Source organism: Arachis hypogaea, chromosome 18 (assembly GCF_003086295.3).
Source record: "Arachis hypogaea cultivar Tifrunner chromosome 18, arahy.Tifrunner.gnm2.J5K5, whole genome shotgun sequence".
NCBI lineage: Eukaryota > Viridiplantae > Streptophyta > Magnoliopsida > Fabales > Fabaceae > Arachis > Arachis hypogaea.
In genome coordinates, this window is record NC_092053.1 from 30,100,720 (window position 1) to 30,110,200 (window position 9,481).

General features: G+C 36.9%; 1 non-coding gene across 1 annotated transcript; it reads right to left on the bottom strand.

The window, feature by feature from the left end:
* Positions 1-2,485: 2,485 nt before the first annotated feature.
* LOC112774416 (small nucleolar RNA R71) lies at positions 2,486-2,593 on the bottom strand. Its single transcript, XR_003188908.1, has one exon. It is a non-coding gene; the product is annotated as a small nucleolar RNA R71 (small nucleolar RNA).
* Positions 2,594-9,481: the final 6,888 nt, after the last annotated feature.

The window sequence follows — 9,481 nt, forward strand, 5'->3', positions numbered from 1 at the left end:
TTTATCTTGTTGCTCAGATTAGGTAATTTTCTTCTTATTTTGTTTTCAAAAAAATTTTCAAAAAATTTTTTTAAAAAATCTTTCAAAATTTTTTTTTTCTTTTTTTTCGAAAAAAAAAATATTTATAAATCTTTTCAAAAATATATTTTTCTTCAGAATTTTTAGGAATGAATTCTAGTGTTTCATGAAGCATGTTGAACTCTGGCTGGCTGTAGAGCCATGTCTAAATTCTTTTGGACTGAGGCCTCCACATGTTAGAGAATTGCTTGTACTGCTGAAGCTTGGCTGGCTATTAAGCCATGTCTAACCCTTGGATTGGAGCTTTAGGCTAATATTGAAAGATTCCTGGAATTCTTCTTAAAGATTTTGGATTTCTTATTTTCTTTTTCCATATGTTTTTCGAAAAAAATTTTTAAAAGAAAATACAAAAAATCATAAAATAAAAAAAAAAACCAAAAATATTTTGTGTTTCTTGTTTGAGTCTTGAGTCAAATTTTAAGTTTGGTGTCAATGGCATACTCATCTTGCATTTTTTTTCGAAAATTGCATTCATGCATTGCATTCATCATGATCTTCAAGTTGTTCTTGATAAACCTTCTTGATTGATCTTCATATTTTCTTATTTTGTGTCTTTTCTTGTTTTTCATGTGCATTTTTGCATTCATAGTGTCTGAACATGAAAGATTTCTAAGTTTGGTGTCTTGCATGTTTTCTTTGCATTGAAAATTTTTCAAAAATATGTTCTTGATGTTCATCATGACCTTCAAAGTGTTCTTGGTGTTCATCTTGACATTCATAGTATTCTTGTATGCATTCATTGTTTTGATCCATAACTTTCATGCATTGAGTCTTTTTCATGTTTTTCTCTCTCATCATAAAAAATTTCAAAAATAAAAAAATATCTTTCCCTTTTTCACTCATAAAATTCGAAAACTTGAGTTGACTTTTTCAAAAAATTTTAAAAAAAAATTTAGTTGTTTCTTATGAGTCAAATCAAATTTTCAATTTAAAAATCTTATCTTTTTCAAAATCTTTTTCAAAAAAAAATCTTTTTCATTTTTTTATTTATTTTCGAAAATTATAAAAATATTTTTCAAAAATCTTTTTTATTTTATCTCATAATTTTCGAAAATATTATCATTAATTAATGTTTTGATTCAAAAATTTCAAGTTTGTTACTTGCTTGTTAAGAAAGATTCAAACTTTAATTTCTAGAATCATATCTTGTGATTTCTTGTGAATCAAGTCATTAATTGTGATTTTAAAAATCAAATCTTTTTCAAAACTAAATTTCAATCATATCTTTTCAAAAATATCTTTTTATCTTTTTTTCAAAATCATATATTTTTAATCATATCTTTTTAAAACATATCTTTTTCAAAAATTTGATTTTAAAATATCTTTTCTAACTTCTTATCTTCTTATCTTTTCAAAAATTGATTTTCAAATTTGTTTCAACTAACTAACTAACTTTTTGTTTGTTTCTTATCTCTTTCAAAACTACCTAACTAACTCTCTCTCTAATTTTCGAAAATATCTCCCTCTTTTTCAAAAAAAAAATCTTTTTAATTAACTAATTGTTTCAAAATTCAATTTTAATTTATTTCTTCTTTTAATTTTCGAAAATCACTAACCATTTTTCAAAAATACTTTTCGAAAATTCTCTCTCTCTCTCATCTCCTTCTATTCATCTATTTATTTACTAACATCTCTTCCTCACTCACCAAAAATCTGAACCCCCTCTCTCTCTCTGAGTTCAGATTTTCTCTTCTTCTTTTCTTCTACTCTTCTTTTCTTCTACTCTTCTTTTCTTCTTCTACTTACATAAGGGAACCTCTATACCTGGGCAAAAAGGATCCCTATTATTATTATTATTATTATTATTATTATTATTATTATTATTATTATTATTATTATTATTATTATTATTATTATTTTGTTCCCTCTTTTTCATATGAGCAGGAGCAAGGACAAGAATATTCTTGTTGAAGCAGATCCAGAACCTGAAAGGACTCTGAAGAGGAAACTAAGAGAAGCTAAATTACAACAATCCAGCAAGCACCTTTCAGAAATTTTCGAACAAGAAGAGGAGATGGCAGCCAAAAATAATAATGCAAGGAGGATGCTTGGTGACTTTACTGCACCTAATTCCAATTTACATGGAAGAAGTATCTCCATCCCTACCATTGGAGCAAACAATTTTAAGCTGAAACCTCAATTAGTTTCTCTGATGCAGCAGAACTGCAAGTTCTATGGACTTCCATATGAAGATCCTTTTCAGTTCTTAACTGAATTTTTGCAGATTTGTGATACTGTTAAGACTAATGGAGTAGATCCTGAAGTCTACAGGCTCATGCTTTTCCCTTTTGCTGTAAGAGACAGAGCCAGAGTGTGGTTCGACTCTCAACCCAAAGATAGCCTGAACTCTTGGGATAAGCTGGTCACGGCTTTCTTAGCCAAGTTCTTCCCTCCTCAAAAGCTGAGCAAGCTTAGAGTGGATGTTCAAACCTTCAGACAGAAGGAAGGTGAATTTCTCTATGAAGCTTGGGAGAGATACAAGCAACTGACCAAAAAGTGTCCTTCTGACATGCTTTCAGAATGGACCATCCTGGATATATTCTATGATGGTCTGTCTGAATTAGCTAAGATGTCATTGGATACTTCTGCAGGTGGATCCATTCACCTAAAGAAAAAGCCTGCAGAAGCTCAAGAACTCATTGACATGGTTGCTAACAACCAGTTTATGTGCACTTCTGAGAGGAATCCTGTGAGTAATGGGACGCCTCAGAAGAAGGGAGTTCTTGAAATTGATACTCTGAATGCCATATTGGCCCAGAATAAAATATTGACTCAGCAAGTCAATATGATTTCTCAGAGTTTGAATGGAATGCAAGCTGCATCCAACAATACTCAAGAGGCATCTTCTGGAGAAGAAGCTTATGATCCTGAGAACCCTGCAATAGCAGAGGTGAATTACATGGGTGAACCATATGAAAACACCTATAATCCCTCATGGAGAAATCATCCAAATCTCTCATGGAAGGATCAACAAAAGCCTCAACAAGGCTTTAATAATGGTGAAAGAAATAGGTTTAACAATAGTAAACCTTTTCCATCATCCACTCAGCAACAGACAGAGAACTCTGAACAAAATACCTCTAATTTAGCAAACTTAGTCTCTGATCTATCCATGGCCACTGTAAGCTTCATGAATGAAACAAGGTCCTCAATTAGAAATTTAGAAGCACAAGTGGGCCAGCTGAGTAAAAGAATCACTGAAATCCCTCCTAGTACTCTCCCAAGCAATACAGAAGAAAATCCAAAAGGAGAGTGCAAGGCCATTGAATTGACCATCATGGCCGAACCCACAAGAGAGGAGAAGGACGTGAATCCCAAGGAGGAAGAGTGATCAACAAGGAGTGTCCCTCTGAGGAACCAAAGGAATCTGAGACTCATCTAGAGACCATAAAGATTCCATTGAACCTCCTTATGCCCTTCATGAGCTCTGATGAGTATTCCTCTTTTGAAGAGAATGAGGATGTTACTGAAGAGCAAGTTACCAAGTTCCTTGGTGCAATCATGAAGCTGAATTCCAATTTATTTGGTAATGAAACTTGGGGAGATGAACCTCCCCTGTTCACCAATGAACTAAATGCATTGGATCAACTGAGATTGCCTCAGAAGAAACAGGATCCTGGAAAGTTCCTAATACCTTGTACCATAGGCACCATGACCTTTGAGAAGGCTCTATGTGACCTTGGGTCAGGGATAAACCTCATGTCCCTCTCTGTAATGGAGAAACTGGGAATCTTTGAGGTGCAAGCTGCTAAAATCTCATTAGAGATGGCAGACAACTCCAGAAAACAGGCTTATGGACAAGTAGAGGACATGCTAGTAAAGGTTGAAGGCCTTTACATCCCTGCTGATTTCATAATCCTAGACACTGGGAAGGATGAGGATGAATCCATCATCCTTGGAAGACCCTTCCTAGCCACAGCAAGAGCTGTGATTGATGTTGTCAGAGGTGAACTAGTCCTTCAATTGAATGAGGACTCCCTTGTGTTTAAAACTCAAGGACATCCTTCTGTAAACATGGAAAAGAGGCACAGTAAGCTTCTCTCAAAATAGAGTCAACCAGAGCCCCCACAGTCAAACTCTAAGTTTGGTGTTGGGAGGCCACAACCAAACTCTAAGTTTGGTGTTGGGAAGTCTCAACAATGCTCTGAACATCTGTGAGGCTCCGTGAGAGCCCACTGTCAAGCTATTGACATTAAAGAAGCGCTTGTTGGGAGGCAACCCAATTTTTATTTAATTATATTTTTTATTAGTTATATGTCTTCATAGGTTCATGATCATGTGGAGTCACAAAAACAACTGGAAAAATTGAAGAAAAATAAAAAACAGCATTAAAAATAGCACACCCTGGAGGAGGAGTTCACTGGCGTTCAAACGCCAGTAAGGAGCATCTGGCTGGCGTTCAACGCCAGAAACATGCTGCATCTGGGCGTTGAACGCCCAGAACAAGCATCAGTTCGGCATTTAAACGCCAGAATTGCATGCAAAGGCATTTTACATGCCTAATTGGTGCAGGGATGTAAATCCTTAACACCTCAAGATCTGTGGACCTCACAGGATTATCTCAGGATCTGTGGACCCCACAGAATCTCCACCTTCCCTCCTCATAATCCTAGATTCTTCCACATCTTCTTTTTCATCTATTCTTTCTTCTCTTGCTCGAGGGCGAGCAAAATTCTAAGTTTGGTGTGGTAAAAGCATAAGATTTTTGTTTTTCCATAACCATTGATGGTACCTAAGGCTAGAGAAACCTCAAAAAAAAAAAGAGAAAAAGAAGACAAAAGGAAGACAAAAGCTTCCATAGCTCAGTGGTAGAACATTTGACTGCAAATCAAGAGATCCCTGAGATACCTCAGGGGTACATTTTCCTCCACTTAATTATTGGGAGCAACTGAGGATAGAAATACCAAAAATCACTAAGGAGGAGCAACAAAGACAAGGAAGAGACATAGAGGAGCTCAAAAGCACCATTGGTTCTTAAAGAAGAGAAAGACGCCATCCTCACTAAGGTGGACTCATTCCTTAATCTCCTTGTCTATTTATTCCTGTTTTTCGATTTTTGAGCTTTATGTTTATTTATATTTGTGTCTTACTACATGATCATTAGTGTCTAAGTGTCTATGCCTTAAAGTAAGTGAATATGAATCCATCACCTCTCTTAAATGAAAAATGTTTTAATTCAAAAGAACAAGAAGTACATGAGTTTCGAATTTATCCTTGAAATTAGTTTAGTTATATTGATGTGGTGACAATACTTTTTGTTTTCTGAATGAATGCTTGAACAGTGCATATGTCTTTTGAAGTTGTTGTTTAAGAATGTTAAATATGTTGGCTCTTGAAAGAATGATGACAAGGAGACATGTTATTTAATAATCTGAAAAATCATAAAAATAATTCTTGAAGCAAGAAAAAGCAGCAAAGAACAAAGCTTGCAGAAAAAAAAGCGAAAAAAATAGAAAGAAAAAGCAAGCAGAAAAAGCCAAAAGCTCTTAAAACCAAAAGGCAAGAGCAAAAAGCCAATAGCCCTTAAAACCAAAAGTCAAGGGTAATAAAAAGGATCCCAAGGCTTTGAGCATCAGTGGATAGGAGGGCCTAAAGGAATAAAATCCTGGCCTAAGCGGCTAAAACAAGCTGTCCCTAACCATGTGCTTGTGGCGTGAAGGTGTCAAGTGAAAACTTGAGACTGAGCGGTTAAAGTCAAGGTCCAAAGCAAAAGAAGAGTGTGCTTAAGAACCCTGGACACCTCTAATTGGGGACTTTAGCAAAGCTGAGTCACAATCTGAAAAGGTTCACCCAATTATGTGTCTGTGGAATTTATGTATCCGGTGGTAATACTGGAAAACAAAGTGCTTAGGGCCACGGCCAAGACTCATAAAGTAGCTGTGTTCAAGAATCAACATACTGAACTAGGAGAATCAATAACACTATCTGAACTCTGAGTTCCTAATAGATGCCAATCATTCTGAACCTCAATGGATAAAGTGAGATGCCAAAACTATTCAAGAGGCAAAAAGCTACAAGTCCCGCTCATCTGATTGGAGCTATATTTCATTGATAGTTTGGAATTTATAGTATATTCTCTTCTTTTTTATCCTATTTGATTTTCAGTTGCTTGGGGACAAGCAACAATTTAAGTTTGGTGTTGTGATGAGCGGATAATTTATACGCTTTTGGCATTGTTTTTAGTATGTTTTTAGTAGGATCTAGTTACTTTTAGGGATGTTTTTATTAGTTTTTATGTTAAATTCACATTTCTGGACTTTACTATGAGTTTGTATGTTTTTCTGTGATTTCAGGTATTTTCTGGCTGAAATTGAGGGACCTGAGCAAAAATCAAATTCAGAGGTTGAAGAAGGACTACTGATGTTGTTGGATTCTGACCTCCCTGTACTCAAACTGGATTTTCTGAAGCTACAGAACTCAAAATGGCGCGCTTCTAATTACGTTAAAAAGTAGACATCCAGGGCTTTCCAGAAATATATAATAGTCCATACTTTGGCCGAGTTTAGATGACGCAAAAGGGCGTTGAACGCCAGTTCTACGCTGCAGTCTGGAGTTAAACGCCGGAAACACGTGACGAACCAGAGTTGAACGCCAGAAACACGTTACAACCTGGTGTTCAACTCCAGAAAGAGCCTCTGCACGTGTAACATTCAAGCTCAGCCCAAGCACACACCAAGTAGGCCCCGGAAGTGGATTTATGCATCAATTACTTACTTTTGTAAACCCTAGTAACTAGTTTAGTATAAATAGGAATTTTTACTATTGTATTAGACATCTTATGATCTTGGGATCATCTTTTGATCATTTTTAGATCTCTAGACCTCCATGGGAGGCTGGCCATTCGGCCATGCTTACCCTGTATTCACTTATGTATTTTTCAACGGTAGAGTTTCTGCACTCCATAGATTAAGGTGTGGAGCTCTGTTGTTCCTCATGATTTAATGCAAAGTACTACTGTTTTATATTCAATTCAACTTATTTCGCTTCTAAGATATTCATTCGCACTTCAACATGAATGTGATGAACGTGACAATCATCATCATTCCCTATGAACGCGTGCCTGACAACCACTTCCGTTCTACATTCGATTGAATGAGTATCTCTTGGATCTCTTAGTCAGAATCTTTGTGGTGTAAGCTAGATTGATGGCGGCATTCATGAGAGTCCGGAAAGTCTAAACCTTGTCTGTGGTATTCTGAGTAGGACTCTGGGATTGAATGACTGTGACGAACTTCAAACTCGCGAGTGCTGGGCGTAGTGACAGACGCAAAAGGAGGGTGAATCCTATTCCAGTATGATCGAGAACCTCAGATGATTAGCCGTGCTGTGACAGAGTATTTGGACCATTTTCACAAGAGGATAGGATGCAGCCATTGACCACGGTGATGCCTCCAGATGATTAGCCATGCAGTGACAGCGCATCGGACCATTTTCACAGAGAGGATGAAAAGTAGCCATTGACAATGGTGATGTCCTTACATAAAGCCAGCCATGGAAAGGAGTAGGACTGATTGGATGAAGACAGCAGGAAAGCAGAAGTTCAGAGGGACGAAAGCATCTCTATACGTTTATCTGAAATTCTCACCAATGATATACATAAGTATTTCTATCTTTATTCTCTGTTTATTTATTATTATTTTCGAAAACTCCATAACCATTTGATATCCGCCTGACTGAGATCTACAAGATGACCATAGCTTGTTTCATACCAACAATCTCCGTGGGATCGACCCTTACTCACGTAAGGTTTATTACTTGGACGACCCAGTGCACTTGCTGGTTAGTTGTATCGAAGTTGTGAATGAAAAACGATTTATTAAGACGTGCGTACAGAGTTTTTGGCGCCGTTTCCTGAGATCACAATTTCGTGCACCAGAGCACTTAAGGGTTTTTGGCTCTTTATGTTATGCTCAAAATCAGAATAAGTAATGGGACAAATTTTCCAGCCGTAGTAGAAAATGTGTGTTTGTCAGGTACCCATTCGGGCAAAAAGGATGGAAACTATTTGATTTGGAAAAAGTAGTTTTTTTTTCTCTCTTGATGTTCATTTTGTTGAAGATATATTTCCTTTTCAAGAGGTTCAGACTTTGGCACCGGCACCATGGATTGAAGATATTGGACCTCCTGTAATAGAAACAATTGTTGAAGAAGACACACATAATGGGCCAAGTTCAGAATCCACACTTGGGCCTAGTACTCCACATTTAAATGACTGGGAAATCCCTCATTGAAGCATCTATTCACAAACAAAGGGGACATGAACTCAATGAAGAGATTGAAGAGTACATCGCTGACGATGCATCGGAACCAAGTGCAGTAGAAACAATGCCGACTTCCGATCTACCACCAGTCACGATGGAAGTTCTACTTGGTCGAGGTCACAACATGAAGACACCCTCAGTCAGGTTGCGCGACTTCGTCTCTGCTGCCACGATACCAATAAGCCATATTGACCAACTTCCCTCTCCATTAAAATTTTCAGGTGTGTCATATCCTATACAAAAGTTTGTGAATTATAATTCTTTTTCCAAACAACACCGCAGTTTTCTGACCTCTCTTCAGACAGAACAGGAGCCCTTATTTTTCTCACAAGCATCTAGAGATGAGCATTGGCATGAAGCTATGTCCCAAGAAAATTTGTGCACTTCAAATTAAAAACACTTGGAAGCTCACAATAAAGAGGTTCAAAGCAAGACTAGTAATTTTGGGAAATAATAAAGTGAAAGATTTGGATTACAATGAAACGTTTTTCCCAGTGGTGAATATGGTAACAATTCGCACAACACTCGCAGTGGCAGCAGCCCAAGATTGGGAACTCCACCAGATGGATGTCTACAATGCATTTCTTCATGGAGAGCTTGATGAGGACATTTACATGAAGCTTCCCCCTGGTTTTCAAGTGCCTTAACAAGGACTGGTCTGCGAACTTCAGAAATCTCTCTATGGCCTGCAGTAGGCTCCACGTTGCTGGTTTGCAAAATTTTTATCTGCCCTTCTTCGATATGGTTTTCAACAATACCCAAAGGACCATTCCTTGTTTAGCCTTCGACACAATAGCGTGCAATTAGTAGTTTTGGTATATGTTGATGACCTTGTAATTGCAGGAAATAATAGTGCTACAATTCAACGTTTCAAAGAGTATTTACACAAATATTTTCACATGAAAGATTTAGGCCAGCTGAAGTACTTCTTGGGAGTTGAGGTTGCCAGATCTCAGATTGAAATCTTCCTGTGCCAAAGAAAATATACTTTGGGCATAATTACCAAAACAGAATTTCTAGGTGCTAAGCCTATAGCAATACCGTGTGAAGAGAATCATCGATTGGGATCAGCTACAGGTTCTCCTTTATCTGATCCTAGCATATATCGTCGGCTTGTTAGAATACTGATTTATTTGTGTTTT